Source organism: Narcine bancroftii, chromosome 6 (genome assembly GCF_036971445.1).
Source record: "Narcine bancroftii isolate sNarBan1 chromosome 6, sNarBan1.hap1, whole genome shotgun sequence".
NCBI classification, from domain to species: Eukaryota; Metazoa; Chordata; class Chondrichthyes; order Torpediniformes; family Narcinidae; genus Narcine; species Narcine bancroftii.
In genome coordinates, this window is record NC_091474.1 from 23,132,516 (window position 1) to 23,149,081 (window position 16,566).

The following is a 16,566-nucleotide window of genomic DNA, read 5'->3' on the forward strand; positions in this document are numbered from 1 at the left end:
TTGGGGTGCCTTATTTGAGAAAGGATATGCTGGCGTTGGAGCGGGTTCAGAGAAGATTTATCAGAATGATGTCAGGAATGAAAAGGTTAGCATATGGTGGAATGTTTGTCAGCTCTTGGACTGTACTCGTTGGAGTACAGAAAGACGAGGGGGATCTCTTGGAGGCTGAAAGGCCTGAACAGAGTAGATGTGGCAAGGTTGTTTCTCATGGTAGAGGATTCTAGGAAAAGAGGGCACAACTTCAGGATTAAAGGGTGCCAATTTTAATCAGAGATGGCGAGTCTGGGGAACTTGCTGCCACAGGTCGCTGTGGAATCAAGGTCATTGGATATATTTAAAGCAGAAATTAACAGGTCTTTGATCAGTTAGGGCATCAAGGGTTAAGGGGAGAAAGCTGGGGAGTGGGGCTGAGTGAGAAGATGGATCAGCTCATGATTAGAATGGTGGAGCAGGTTCGGTGGACCTACTTCTGCTCCTATATCTTGTGAGCTGAACTTGACTGCTTCACAGGGAAGGAGGCCCATAAACTCCTTGGGTGGGGGGGTGAGCCTAAAACAAAGGTTGAAAGTGCATGGTGCAAGGCAGAATGGACAAACGGTGACTGAAAGCACCAATGCTAAACCCCACTGAACTGGAGACACACTTGATCAAGGGTCCCAACCCAAAACGTTGACTGACCGTTTCTACCCATGGATGCTCTCTGACCTGCTGAGTTCCTCGCCTACTTCTTCTGAACAAGGGTTGGAGAAGAAATACATTCCCTTTGAAGTTACAATTCAACTCCAAGTGCAGAGATTTATATTTAGCTGCTGGAACATTCTGCTCCATCCCACCTCCAGATTCTTGCATTGGTCACTCTACCCCTCACTACATCATTATTTTTAAAATAAACACAGTTACCACAAAAGCTAAATATTTTTGAATAGCTTTTCATTCATCCCCTTGAGTAATACATGGAGTATTTTCCAAGCCTGTCCTCAATTTGCTTATTTCTTTCAAAATTGTAATACATGAACTTCCAGAATTCCTGCTGCAATCCAGGAATAATTAATGGTTATGACAACTTCTTATTTTTAAAAAGGTCGGTAAATTATATATTTGATCCAATCGTTCTTTCAGAGGTTTCCTGCAACCTTTGCACTGGGAACTGTGCTAGATGCTTCTTAGGTAACACCGCCCTCAACCAAGGATGATTTACATTTGGAGTGGCTTGCAATCTGCATGGGTCAACTCTTCAAAGTGATGCTGGCAGAAGGCCTCGGAGCACATGGCCAAGGGTGATTAAAACTGCTGAGGAGATGACTGGGGTCTTCCTTCCCTCTGCCAGGGATGACATCTGCAGGGAGCGGTGCTTAAAGAGGGCTCAGAGAATCATCGAGGACCCTTACTATCCAGCCCTTAGTATCTTTGAGACATCAACTCCAAGGAAGAGGTACAGGAACCAGGACTGCCAGGCTGGGAAACAGCTTCTTCCCGCAAATTATTTTTATAAACATTTATTTTGGATCACCGTGCATGTCTTTTGCATGTGGGATGTACTGCGTAGGTGCTCTATGGTCATTGTTTCATCGAGTTGTAGATGTATGTGTAAAATCAGATGACCATAAACTTGAACCGTGTCAGCTGTGACTGTCAGCAGCACTCTCCAATCCTTTCCAAGTTCAAAGCCCCACTTCAGCAACTTGCTGACAGTCCAGCGTAAAAGCAAGAGAGTGCCACGTCTTTAGAGATGCCAAGCCAGATTGCTTTCCATGGATGTTCTGTGATGTGCAGAGCTCCTCCAGCACTTTGGTGTATTATTCCAGTTCTCCAGCATCTGCAGACTCCTCGTTCAAATATTATCTGTGCAAATTGGTTTTCTCTACCTTGACAGTACCTTGAAAAGCATTTCAAGGATGTGGCATGACCTGTTGGGATTCTCCAGCACTTTGGGTACTGCACCTAACCCCAGCATAGGCAGAATCTGTGCTTAGCTTTATTAACAGTGTAGTACCTCGAATAAGGGCTGAGGGCCGAAATGTTGGTTGTGTATCTCATCGTTACGTGAAGAGCATTGTAACTCCGGCATTTTTGCGTAAACTTGGAATGTCTGGAGATTGCAAAAGGCAGGTGTTCCGGAAAGGGAGGCATGGTTAGTGCAATACTGTAACAGCGGCAGTGATCGGGACCGGGGATCAAATCCCATGCTATAAGGTGTTTGTACCTTCTCCCAGTGTCTGCGTGGATTTCCTCCGGGTGGTCCAATTTCCTCTCACCATTCAAAACGTACCGGGGCGGGTTGTGGGTTAATTGGGTGGCATGGGCTCGTGGTGCCTGCTATTAAAATTTTTTTTTCTTTAAATTCAAGCCTCTTCCTTAGTGGTCATTTGACAAAGCAATGTTCAGTATCACACTGGTCCAGTTCATTGCAAAAGAAGAAATCGATAGGAGTGAAGAAATAAGTGAAAATTTTTGGAACTCTCAAAAGGATACAAACACATAGTCCGTGTGGCAATGAACTCTGGAGCGGTTGAGTGATGTCTTCAAGGAAGTCCCAAGGGTCGAGGAGAGGAGGGTGGATAACGTGCTCTGCTGGCTGTGAGTGACGTGCACGGAACACATCAAGAGCAGGCACCCTTCAAAGGAGAGAGAGGCTGCCAAGATAGCAGGCGAAGCCAACTACCTGCTACCAACACATCTTGTTGTCATGGAGATGTTGTCCCTACAACAGATGCAGGCTGAGATTTGCATCGCTTTCCATAATTAACAGCAGGTGTGCATCAACTCAGTCCACGAGACCACAGACTGGCTCATCAGCACAAAGCTACAGGCCCCCTCATCAGATCTCCAAGAAAATCTCAACCAAAAAAAAACTGCTTCAAGTTTACTTTTTTGAACTATGAAATGGTTAAACTCAATTGAAATAATGTCTGATTTGTTCAGTGTCAACTGTCATCAATCTTCCATCAAAACCAAAGATCTTTTTTAAGAAAGTAGAAAGAGGCGATGCAGTTGAAAATGCTCCCTGTTAAATTACTACCGTTGCAAGGAAACACCCAAGAATCACATGTTTCATAATTCTCTTCCTTTATCCTGAGGGCACCAACTCCCCCACAGGAACTCGTGGGGAGGGGGGAAGCTGCATTTGCAGACTTTTTAAATTCTGCACTGTGTGATCCAATTTCTCAGCCACGTAGATGGGAGGCGCAAAATATTCTCACTCCTCGTTGTGTTTCATTCATTTTGGTGCTAACGCGATTCAAAATTTCACTCACATGAAATTAGAGGTGAGAAAGAGTAGAAATTAAGATCGGCGCTTGTCAATCTCAGCTCCGAAATGCAAATGTCATCACTACAGCCACAAGTCATTCTCTGGCAAGGCACATCACATCTTCTGCGAGGGGAGGTCGGTGTTAAATTCACCATTTTTAGTTAACAATTCTCCTGCTCCGATTTAAACCACCATTCCTTTCTTTCCTTGTCTCTTTACGCCGCACTCTGCATCATCTCCCTTCATCCTCTATCTGCAAGGACCCCTACCACCCAGGCCATGCCCTCTTCTCACTGCCACCACTGGGAAGGAGGTACTGGAGCCTGAAGATGAACACTCGATGCATTTTTTTCCCTTTTACCTTCAGATTTCTGAATGGACAATGAACCAGACACTACCTTGCTTTTTCTTCTTTTGTACAAATTGATCTACTTTTAAAATGCGATTTATTGCCATTTTGTTTGTAACTCTACCGCCAAACAACAAATTTCATGACACATTCGTGACAATAAATCCTGATTCCTTTTGTTGTGGGTTTTCCAACTGAATTTATGCATGCAGACATGCAATTAGCACCCCCTCCGCCACTTCAAATTTCTCCACCATTGAATGGCTGATATGATCGTCACCTGATGCTATGTTACTGTTCTCAGAAAAGTTTTTTGAGACAATGCGTGCCAAAGGAAATATTATTAAGGAAAGAACAGAGTCAAAAAGCAGCAAGTTTCAGGGTGGAATTTCAGAGTGCAGCTGAGTGAGGTGTAAAGGAGCAGGGAAGAGGTGAGAGAAGGAGAGGGAAACTAGAGGAATTTACAAGCAAGTTTAATGGAAAATATAATTCAATACAGTGGGGCATTCAGAGAACAGGCAGTCCCCAGGTTAAAAACGTCCCATCTATGAGTAACTCGTACAGGTGCCTAACCTTTTATCCGGGATTCCGAAAACCAGAAACCTCCAGAAAACCAACTCGTTTTTCAGTAGATGGCATCTGCTCATAAAAGATATAGTTTGGTGCCAAACGTGACCCGACGTGACCCTTGCTCAGCTCCTGTGTATCCCGTCGCGTTCCACGGTGCTAATTAGTAGTATCATTACCTGTTGAGCATGGCCCTCACTTAACTCATAATGGAATATCCCGTGTCGTTCTGCTAGTTTATAACCACCTTCAAATTGCTGTATACTGCCACCCGTCCAGCAGTAGGTGCTTCCAGTCTAGCTAGCAGCGGCTCAATGTGGGATCAATGGATGTCATGGCTACCCATAATCCCCCACGCAGCTGAAATCCCTGTGCCAGTGCCAGCACAGGGGAACCGAGAAGTAGGCTGTTTCCCTGTGGTGGGTGAAGAGAAAGACACAGCAGCACGACTCAGGTGGTTTGGCGTACGGAGAGAGACGGGAGCACGACTCAGGCAGGTGGGCGTGCAGGGAGAGATGGCAGTGTGACTTGGGCGGGCGGGGAGAGATGGCAGCGCGACTCGGGCGTGCGGGGAGAGACAGCAGTGCGACTTGGGCAGGTGAGGGGGCAGAAGAGGCAGCAGTGCGACTCGGGTGGGTGGGCTTAAAAGGATTGAAATCAAAATGATTCTGAAATCCACAAGACTCCAAACAACGGCAGGTGTCCAGTGCTGACAACTGCGAATAAAAGGTTGGGTGCCTGTTACAAACCAACAAGCAGGCCGGAAGTGGAATGCCTTCAACATGTGGTTCGAGCATGGTTGCGTCAGCATCACGAGAATGTCATACGATATTCTCACGCAAGGCTGCCATTGCCCTGCATCGCAAGAGAGAAGCGTACTGCATATCGCACGCACGGGAACAGATTTGAAATAGAAAAGTACAGATTCAAACAGCACACCTAGACAGTACTGAATACTCTTATTTCATCTGGTTTACCAACTCTTTACTACCTCCTCGGGTTAAAGGCAGCTAGAAATGAACAGATGCTTCTTTGCAGCCAATTCCACCTCTAAGATTCATGTGACAAAAATCTTAATACACCTGTACTATATTTGTACTATACCAAATCTCCCAGGGAATTTAAGGCCATTTATGATGAGAAAAAAGCTCTGTACAAACCCCCCTTAAGGCCTACTTAAAGAAATGGACTCCAGTAGGTAACCCTGACCCTTCAGCACCAGGTCCATCCTCTCCAACAGTAGCCGTCCCTCCATCATCTTCTCTATTATCCAATTATGTATTGCATTATGTTGAAGATATTTTAGTGTATTTGGAAGTGTTTCTTAAGTGTTTACATGCATAGCAAGGTAAACAGGGTACATAATCTTTTATCTGAAACCCTTGGAACCAGGCACTTTTTGGAATTTTTTTTGGATAATCGAATAGTACAGCAGAAATTGCGCTGCTTTCAGATTCATGCAAAACAAAGAAGGATCTCTGGACGAGGGGGGCACTGGATGGGGGTGTGGGTGGCGGCAGCACTGGATGGGGAGGGGGAATGGTAAAAGAAATGAGATAAAGATAAACCATCTCAGCAAATTCACAAGTTCAGCCACATCATAATCAGCAAAAAAATTTTCACCACAGATTTTCAGATATTTAACACCATGACGCTTCTTAAATTTCTCTACAGCCAACCTTCACAAGGTTCAGTTCTTCAAGGAATTTTCTAGTTTGTTTCATGACAACCAAACCAGTTAGTGGCACATGTTCACTTCTTTGTTGTTGAACCCACTCAATCAGCACATGGACAAGATCTGCAATTGTTTTTTTTTTGCCCGATGCAACGTTTTCCGATTTTTCATTAGTTTCTGGTCATCACTGTCACTGTAAAACTTCAACAACTTATCTTTCTGCTTCGTTATGGTGGTAGTTCCCACACCATCATCTTCAGTGAGACGTCGCACAGATACACCACGATGAAGCTTCTGCAATAAAGCTACACTCTGCGCTATCGATAAAGGCCGGCGCTTCCTTTTCTGCTTCTCTCTGTTACCCATGGGGGGGCTCTGCAGGTCTTTTTGACATTTGCACAGTCTTCAAAGTCCGTGAGCCGCAGAGGCATGTCTGACTGGTAGGAGCACGGAGACATGGTGCTGGATGGAGGTAGGTCATGTTCGGAGCCAAACGCAAGCTTTGGTAATGGAGATGACATCCATGGAAAAAACCTCGGTTTTCAGATAAATAATTATGTACCTGGACTATATATACTATATTTCAGATTTATTTTTATTGTCAGAGTGCATACATGACATCATGTACAACCCTGAGATTCCTTTTTCCTGTGGGCGCGAAAGAATTGGTAGTGCAAAAAATAAATTGCACACAGTGTAAACATGTAAACAATTAAAGGAACTGTAAACAGATAACAAATGTAAGCAAACTGATGGCACAATACAGGGAGAGAAAATAAAATTAATTAAGTGCCCAAGTAGAGGCCTTAAATTAGTTCCTGATTGAATTGGTCGTTGAAGAGTCTGATGGGAGAGGGGTAGCAGCTGTTCCTGAACCTGGTGGTGCGAGCCTTGTGGCACCTATACCTCTTTCCTGATGGCAGCAGCGAGAACAGAGCATGTACTGGGTAGTGTGGGTCTTTGATGATCGCCTCTGCCCTCTGACAGCAGCATTCCCTGTAGAAGTTCTCAATGGTGGGAAGGGTTTTGCCTGTACTATCCTGGGCTGTGTCCACTACCTTTTGCAGGAATTTACACTCTAGGATATTGGTGTTCCCCGACCAGACTGTGATACAGTCGGTCATCATGCCTCTAAAAATTTGCCAGGGTTTCTGGTGTCATGCCAAACCTCCGCAAACTCCTGAGGAAGTAGAGGTGCCAACGTGCTTTCTTCATGAAGCTATTGATCGGTTGGATCCAGGAAAGAGCCTCCAAGAACCTAAATGTGCTCACCCCCTCCACCTCTAATTCTCCCAATGATCTCTGGCTTTCCTTTCCTGAAGTCAATAATCAGCTCCTTAGTTTTGGTGACATCATGTGCTCCATTAAGCCAAGTTTTTAATCTCCATCCTGCATGCTGTCTCATCCCCTTCCTTTATACAATCCACGACCGTGGTACCATCGGCAAATTTGTAGATGGTGTTATTGTTGTACTGAGCTACACAGTTGTACACTAAGGTAAACATCTGAGTAACTGATGCTAAAATAAGGACATATGTACTTGGTCTGACTTAAATAGATAGACCGCGGTAACAGAACTCATTTTTAACCCAGGGACAGCCTTTAATAGACTCTGGAGTGAAACACAGAAGTGTGCAGACTCCGAGATTGTAGTAAAAGCACACAGATATGCTGGAGGATCTCAGCTGGCCTCACAGGAGGTAAAGGAGGTATTACTGATGTTTCTTCACATTATAAACAAAAAGTAGGCAGGCAGCTGAATTAAAGAATGGGGAGAAAAGGGGTGGGGGGTGGGGAGAAGAATGGAAGCAAGAGAAGTCCAGACCGACCGAAAAAAGGCATTTTGCAGTGGCCAGAATGAAACATTAAAGTCTGCAGACTCCGTGGTTGAAGTAGAAACACAATACTGGAGAAACTCAGCTGTCAAACAGTGCACTTTAAATAACAAAAATAAAAATGCACAAGGTGTTAATTGGATACATTAAGAGGAAAGTCGAGAATTGATTTTGGGGCTGTGAAAGGAGAGAGAGAGAGAGAGAGAGAGAGAGAGACAGAACTAGAGGAAAGAAGACAGGGGGAAGAAGATGGAGGTAGAAGGGTTTTAACAGAAAACAGATGACGCTAAATGCTATCCGGTTGGCGGATGCCCAGACAGAAGACGAGGTGCTGTTCCTCCAATTTAAGGGTGGTCTCAGTCTGGCCATGCATGGGACCATGGGCAGACTAAACTGAAATGGGTGGCCACTGGGAGATCCACGCTTTTGCTGCAGACAGAGCAAAGGTGTTCAACAAAGTGACCTCCAAGACTGCACCCAGCCTTTCCGACGTAGAGAAGGCCACATGGGAGCACCAGATGCAATAGACTCAGTACTGTGTAAAACTCAAGGATTAATAACTTGGAAGACCTATGTTCAATTGTTGACATTTCATATTGCAGGTGATGATCATAGGGGCATGACATTAGATTTCAGTGAAGCACCAGCTCCATTTTTGAAGCTCATCTGTGAATTCCAGGCTAGGACAGGATTTGCTGCAAAACAAAAAATCTGCTGGAAACACTCAGCAGTATCTGCAAAGAAAGAAAAGCTGGCCACATTCCAGCTCGGAATCCTTCATCAACTGTTTTATGCTCCAGATTCCAACATCAGCATTCTCTTGCGTCTCCGAGGACCAGATCGTGTTGGCATGCGAAGCGTCCTTGAGTGAGGTAGCTCAAAGCCACTCACGTTGTTCTTTCCTTTAATTCAGGAGGGCACTGCAAGCAAATTAGACCATGTGCAGGGTTTAAGGAGTCATCACGTTAATCTGCTTGGGTCAAATAAATTCCAATATTTCAAAATAAATAAATAAATAAATAATCAGATTTGCTAAATTCATCTGCCACCGGTCCCCGCTGGATTGACTAACAGATGGTTAGTTCATCCAGGACAATCATCCCTGAACTTTTCACACTGTACTGAGTGTCACAAATCTGGCTTAAGTTAAGAGTGAGATCAGTGTTTGAAAGATGGTTTTGGCAGCCAGGAACCAGATTTAAGACAACTGCCAAAGAAACGATGGGCCTAGAGCAGAACGAAATGAGGATTATGCGCCTGATAGATTGATGCAGATTGAACAATAATAAAAAACTGGAGATATACCCAACATTGGGTAAAATTTACAGGGCTGTACAAAGAGTGAAGATTGTGACTAATTATACACCTCTGAGGAGCTTAAACATGAAAGTTTCCGTAAAAAGCAGGAACATATCTGGCCCATCGAGCTTGCTCTGCCACAGTTAATCGGGCCGTGAACTCACCTACCTTTTCCCCGTAACCCTTACTATTCAAGTGTCGATCTTAAATATGTTTAATGAAGCAGCTTCTGCTCCTTCCTTGGGCAGAGTGTTCCGTAAATTCACTACTCTCTGGGAGAAGCTGTCCCTCCTCAGCTCACCTGAACGGCCACCCTGACTGACATGTCTGCGGATAAGCACCCAGGTGCTTTTATGTCCGCTATGTACCTCTAAGCTCTTCTAAGGCCAAGATCCAGGTGTTAATACAGCCATGCTGATGGCCGAAGACAAAATGGGTCCAGCAACCCGGGTTCGAATCCAGTGCTGTCTGTCAGGAGTTTGACCATTATTCTCGTGTGTTTGTGCGCTTTCCCTGGGTGTTCTGGCTTTCTCCCACCTTTTAAATTCATACAGGGGTTGTAGGTTAATTAGGTTACCGTGTTGGATGTCTAGAAAAAAAAACCATGGGAGTCGCACAGAGTTAATTTTTATTCATTCACCTGCCTGCTTTTTGCTCATACCTTGATGAAGGGCTCAGGTCCGAAACACTGGTTATGTATCTTTATCTTTGCGATATGAAGAGCGCTGTTTCTCCAGCACTTTTGTGTAAACTACAATCACAGCAGCTGCAGACTTTCCTGCTTAACTCCGTTAATTTTAGACTCTTTAGACCTTATGTATTTCTAATCGAAGGGAAACGCATCTGGACAAACTTCCTCAACAAAACCAGCAAAAGGTTTGAACACTCAGCAGTTCAGCAAGTAACACTTCACGTCCAAGACCCTTTGCTTGAAACAATTTAAAACATGAACTCGATTTTCCTTTCCAGATGCTACCTGATCTGCTGAGTATCTAAGACCATAAGACAGTTAGCAACAACATTATAGTGCCAGTGACCAGTGTTCAAATCCAGTGTTGCCTATAAAAGCTTGTACATTCTCCCCATGGCTGTATGGCGGCACAGGCTTGAGGGCTGAAAAGGCCTGTAAATATGCTGTATGTCTAAACTATTAGCACACAGCAACCTCCTACAAACAGTAGTGTGATAATGACCAGAGCAGATTTTTTTTTTTTGGTGATGCAAGTTGAAGGGTGAATATTGGCCAAGGAACGGAGGATAGTCCCGTGACCAATATTCTTTACATTTAAGAGTCTGCAGGCAGGGTTCTACTTTAATGGCCTATCTGAAAGTATAGAATTCTCCCAGACACAAGAGACTGCAACTGCTGGAGGCCAGAATAAAATACTGCAGGAACTCAGTGGGTCAAGGCAGCATCCACGGAGGGAATGGACAGTCAACAGTTAGGGCCGAGGCCCTTCTCCACAAGTCCAGAAGCACGTTTTGATCCAAAATGTCAACTGCCCATTTCCTTCCGCAGATGCGGCCTGACCAGTCAACTTCCTCCAGCATTTGCCATTTTGCTCTCCCCATAACGTACTGGATTGCCCATTTAGATTTTTGTTCTCAAGTTCTGCGGCGTGTCTACGCCCACGACCTTCTGACATGGAGACACAAATGCCAGCTACTGAGCCGCGCCTGACCTGACCACCAGGATGGCCATCGGGGCCTCCTTGCTTTGCAGTCAGCATTAAACAGCTGTTGCTCCCAGTCTACTGTGTACTCAAAGGTAGTATCTGATTCACTTAATTTTTATATAAATAAACACCTGTCTTCAGCTCTAGTGATCAACACAACTGGAGTCGTACACGCACAAACATTTACTGAAGAGTGGGTGGTTTAGAAAAAGGGGAATAATAATAACACAAAATATGTATTGGTCTCCTTGTATCATTACAATTTCCACTAAAATCTTGACTATGAAAGGAGTAGACAAGTGATGACAATGACCTCCTGATCACCAGATAAATAACTACAAAGGATGCTGTTTGAAACACCCGAGCTGACGCACATGGGAAAACACAGCTGCCCCTTCCAGTGGAATTTTCTCAAATGTGTTTTGGAAATTTGCACGAGATGTTGCTTATGCAAAAACAAAGGTCAGAGAGAGTTGCTCACCACCAACGGAAACTGAATTGGATTGTTTATTGTTGTGTGTACTGAGTTACGGTGGAAAAGCTTTGCTCTCTGCACTATCCAGTCAAGTCAACCTATGCGGGAGGGCAACAGGTTGTGCAAAATAAAACAAAAACAGGGCAGAGTATAGTGTTACACAGATATTGTTCAGTTATAAACAGTGCAAGGTTAACATCATTTTACCAATATTCTGATGACAGCAGGGAAGAGCAAGTAACGAGTACAGTAAAGCTCTTGCTTCAAGCAAGCAGCAAAAAAAAAGAGCTAAATAAATTTTATCCCTGCCTTGTAAGAGTCACCACGGTTAGAGAGTTTATCTGTGAAATTGGGGGTGGGGGGGGTGGTGGTGGTTAAATATCTATAATATTATTGTACATCTTTCGGGTGCCCCCTTTAAAAAAAGAGGGGAATTTGCAATACAGCAAAAATTAAATGTTTTCAAAGAATAAGACTGAAAATAAAGTTAAATGCTTTTAAAAGTTGTATAAGTGGTTTGTTCAATGCAAATATAGTATTTTTGATATTTAAACTGTTTATTCTTAATGCAAGTGTATTAGTTAGTCATTGTAAGAGGGAGTCTCAAGCAACCGGAAAATACACTTATCCGGTTTCTATCAATCCTCATAGGTGCCAGATACCTGGAGTTCTATGGTAATGAGTTTATTGTCACAAGCCCAAGTACAATCTACAGATGCACCAAAATTCTTACTTGCTGTAAACACCAACTAAAATTGCATTCATTATATTACCACAATATTCCAAGACAAGAAAGAAATGATTGTAGCAGCCAGCACACAGAGACATGGACCGGCCCGCAAAATGGCTGATGAATGCAGCAAACGCACGGACCTGGAGGTGACACCGGCCCTCGTCCCAGGTGACCTCCGCATGGCAGGAAGATGGGGAACTCTGGTGGCAGTCCGATGACGCGGGGCCCTGACGTCAGCACCCAAGGCCCATACAAGCACGACGGCCAGAGCAATAAACTAGTCTCATTTTCCAAGGCTTTGGCATGCATGCTGTTCTTCTCCACGTTCGCGAAGCACAAACACTACATGATCATTATAAAAGGATAAGATGAATAAATATTCAGCTACAGATAGTGCAAGAAAAAAAGTGATCTTGCACAAACACAGAGCTTTTGGAGGTCCTGGTCGAGGGTTAAGGTAGGTCCAAGAGCCTGATAGCTGTTGTAAACAGGCACTAGATTGGACCTTGCCTAAACAAGAGAGAATTCCCCCCCTAATTCACAACTGTTTCATAAATTTCCTGTCTTGCATTCATCTAAATAGCAAGTTTCATGTCCTTGGCAGGTCCCAAAATGCTTCTCAAGAGCAGCCAATATTATGTAGGTGAGCAAGACAGCAAAGTGTGACATTCATCAAACATGAAGAAAGATGCTTTTTTTTTGGAGGTTTTAAATGAGTGAGGAACTGTTGCTCAGATTCCAGGATAATCCATCTTCTTTCTTGACAAGGCCACCTGAATGAGTCGTTAGCTGGCAAATGTAGCATCTCCTTCAAATGAAGGAAATGCTCCATCAATACTCATTCAACACAGGGATATCATTTGGATTTGGGCAGTTATTAGTTTGAGCAATTCTTTTGCTACATAATCCACACGTGCCAAAGCCGTTCTTTCAACCGATCCTTATCGCGTAGATCAGGCATGAGACTGTCTTCTCCCAGGAAGAGTCGTTGAAAGTAACAATAAAAAAAACCCAGAGGGCTTGAGGAAACAATTATGATTCCAGTTTAAATCAGTAGCCGGTTCTAAAACAGTCTGAGAATTTTCTTTTCATTTAAAAAAAATGTAGACATACAGCGTGGTAACAGGCACTTTCAACCCACGAGCCTGTGCCGCACAATCACACCCAACTGACTCACAGCCCTGGTACATTTTGAAGGATGGGAGAAATAGGAACTCCTGGGGAAAACCCACGCAGATACAAGGAGAACGCACAAACTCCTTACAGACAGCGCCGGATTCGAACCCAGATTACAGGCGCTCTAAGAGTTGCACTAGCCACTACAATGACTGTGTGCCATTGAAATGCAAGTCTTTTTGATCAGTTAACATCATTTTTAATAAGTGCCTTCCTCTGGTTACAACGATGAAAGAGTTTCTTTTAAACTCGTGTTAGCAAATCTATATTTTTCTCCTCCATCTCACACCTCGAACCAGACTTTTGATGAACCTGTTCAGGTTTACTTATTCTCACAAGGAAGACAACCCCACCAAATCCCGCCTGCTGAAAGGGTAGGTTGATTGCATTATGGCGAGAGGGCAGGGGAGTGGGGCTGAACCATGTCAGTTCTGAACCATGTCTGAGCTCACACTCACTGAAAATTTCTGCATCTATCGTGGATGCAAGTCTGTAAACACTGACCCTCAAATAATTCAACAGGCATCCATTCAATTTGGTTAAATCGTCAATTCTATATGTAAATCTAGCTTCCAGGCTTTGGTTGTTCAGAATCTCGATCAAATCCATAAATCACTATTCACATGGTTCAATTATTTATTTTCTGTGTGTTCACTAGGCAATTTCCTGCCATTAAGCACAGTGATCACTTACAGTTCAACCCATTTGATTGAACATTTCCAATTTATATCTGTGTGATGTTCCCATTCAATTTAAAAAAAACTTATAGTGGCACCGTATCATCGAATAGCTTCAATATGTAAGGAAGAGTTGTAGACTAGTAGCTTCATCGTTTATGGGAAATAATATACATCTGCTGACATCTGTTCAGCTTCAGTGTAATGATGTTCTTGTCTACAGATATTAAAATAATGAAACCTTGATGAATCAATGGGAAGAGGACACAATTCTCTGCACAAACAATGAAGTTGGAGTTTTGATTTCTAATACAAAACAGCAGCTATGGAATTAAATAAAGGGCTACACCTTTATAGCACCAGCAATCAGGTCTGGACCGGGGTTCGAATCTCGTGGTGTTTGTAAGGAGTTTGTACATTGTCTCCATGTCTGTCTAGGTTTTCTCCAGAGGGGGGTGGGGTCTCTGATTTCCTCTCACTGTTCTAAACGTACTGGGGATGTAAGGTGAAAATTGGGCGCCACTGACTCATGGGCCAAAATGGCCTGTTACTGCGCTTAATGTCGAAATTTAACTTAAAAGTTTTAATTAAATCTTAATCTAGAAAATTTTCATTACACTAAAAAAAGCAACAAAGCCAAAATTAAAATTTCATTCAGATTCCAACTGTAAAAATTAGACTTGTATCCAACAGTAAATTCAATGCTTTCACTGATCTCAAACAAAATGTAACTGTCTGATATCAGTGACCAATTCTGACTGAAAACCCCACCAAGGATGAAATGTTCTCCCCCGACAAGGAAACTTCGCTCCATTTCTGTCCCAAGCTGGACACACTGGTCATTCATTTGGAAGGGGAAAAAAAAACATCGGGTTACAAATCCATCCTCATAACATAATGTTGCTGAACTCCGCCCCGAATTCAGTTCCAGTTGCCAATTCCATTTCAGGACCAGAGTTCAATAGACCATATGACCTAGGAGCAAAAATAGGCCCTTTAACCCATTAAGTCTATCCTACCATTCCATTGTGAGCTGATCCAATCTACCACTTAGCCCCTCTCTCCAGCTTTTTTCACACAACCTGGCTAATCAAGAACTTATCAATCTCTCCCTTAAAAACACTCACTGACATGGCCAATGTTCATGCTTTATTCGGTTTTGCATTTAACATGCACAACAGGTGAATTTCATTTCTATTCACGTGACAGCACATCTAATGTATTGTCTCAGACACAAAACTATTCCGTAATTTAAATGCTTTACGGTTTAAGTTGTGCAACAATGCACTTAGTACCTTGACAAGGCTGAATACAGAAAGAGAGGCCTCATCTTTTTCCTAATTTTTAACCAAGGAATCCAGTCTATTCCTCCCTCTCCATTGTCCTGTCAACCTTCTACGCCTCAATTACCCCGAGCATCGTCAGCAACAGAAGTTTCTGAGCTCCGGAGCAGATGAATGCGATACGGAACTGTGCACTGAACATCCCAACTTTCAGTGGGCAGTGCATTACATCTTTCCTGAAAGAAGATGCTCAACAGTAACAAAATCTTGAATGAAAGTTTCCCCAGTGGTGTCGGTTGGAAAGACAGCAATGAAAACACAGAAATGCTGGAGAAACTCAACCATCTCGCAGCATCCATAGGAGGTCAAGATATATTACGAACATTTCGGGCCTGAGCCCTTCTTCCTTCTGTGGAGAACATTCGGTCTGGTTGTATCACTGCCTGATATGGAGGTTCCAATGCTCAGGACAGGAAAAAACTCCAAAGGGTTGTTAACTCGGCCTGTGAAATCACAGGCACCAGTCTTCACTCCATCGAGGAGATCTACAAGAGGCGCCGTCTTAAGGCAGCCTCTATCCTCAAGGATCCCCACAACCCAGGGATGCCCTCTTTACCCTGCTACCAGGGAAAAGGTACAGGAGCCTGCAGAGGAGCACAAGGACAGCTTCTTCCCCCGCTTCCATTAGATACCTGAATAAACAATGAATCACAGACACTGCCTTACTTTGACATTTTCTTGCACTATTTCCATTTATTTTGGAAACAATGAATTTTGTTTGACAATAAATTCTGATTCTAATAGCTTGAAGGGCTCAGGCCCAAAATGTCAGTAATAAATCTTTACCTGCTATGGATGCTGCAAGACCTGCTGAGTTTATTGACAATCAGAGTGCCTGCAAGACAGCAAATCAGGCTATTAGCATGGCAAGTCAAAGGTGCAGAAGATGGCTGATCAATAAGAATTGAAGCCCCATGCAGTCGCTGGATTAGTCAAAGCTATTTTTTTTTTAAAACTTACTCCATTAAAAATAAAACTGAAAACTATTACTGATATCTTGCAGGGAATATATAACGCCAAAGGTTACGGTAGCCTGCCAAGGTTCAAGAACTCAAACTTACACAAAGTCTGGCAGCTCAGACGATGTACAAAAGGGTTTCCATTTCATACCAAGGCAGCAAAGAATCAATGCTTTGGTGGAATATAAATTGACGGTGGGGAAAAAAAAGACAGACTGAATTTGAAAAAGGTGTTAGTTCCAAGCTTTTTAATCATACATGGCATCTAGATTTTTTAATGAGAAGCTTTTCTCATGCACTCAGCTCCTCCCGTCCTCAAGCTCCCATTTACAGCCTGTCCTTCATGGCCCTGTAATTACTTACTGCACACCATATGCTCACCAACTCCCAACATTCATCACAAAATCTAAGTCAAAAATAAAACCAGACACTTTTCTTGCATTATTTGTGATTTCTTCATTTAAACGTAGTTTCCAGCTGGTTAAATTGTCAATGTGGAATTCCTATTATTTTTTTCAAAAATAAACTTATCTCCCCACAATAAATTATTTA

The 16,566-nt window shown here is 43.3% G+C and overlaps 1 protein-coding gene across 6 annotated transcripts in view; it reads right to left on the reverse strand.

The window, feature by feature from the left end:
• The window catches only part of LOC138735815 (rho GTPase-activating protein 39-like), a 195,361-nt gene that overhangs the window by 68,683 nt on the left and 110,112 nt on the right, over positions 1-16,566 (reverse strand). For 2 of the 6 annotated variants that reach the window (XM_069884292.1, XM_069884291.1), the window contains exon 2: positions 15,842-15,890. The exons of the other annotated variants lie outside the window; for them this stretch is intronic. The gene's annotated coding sequence lies outside the window, so the exon portion shown is untranslated. The remainder of the gene's footprint in view (positions 1-15,841; positions 15,891-16,566) is intronic. 6 annotated transcript variants of the gene reach the window in all.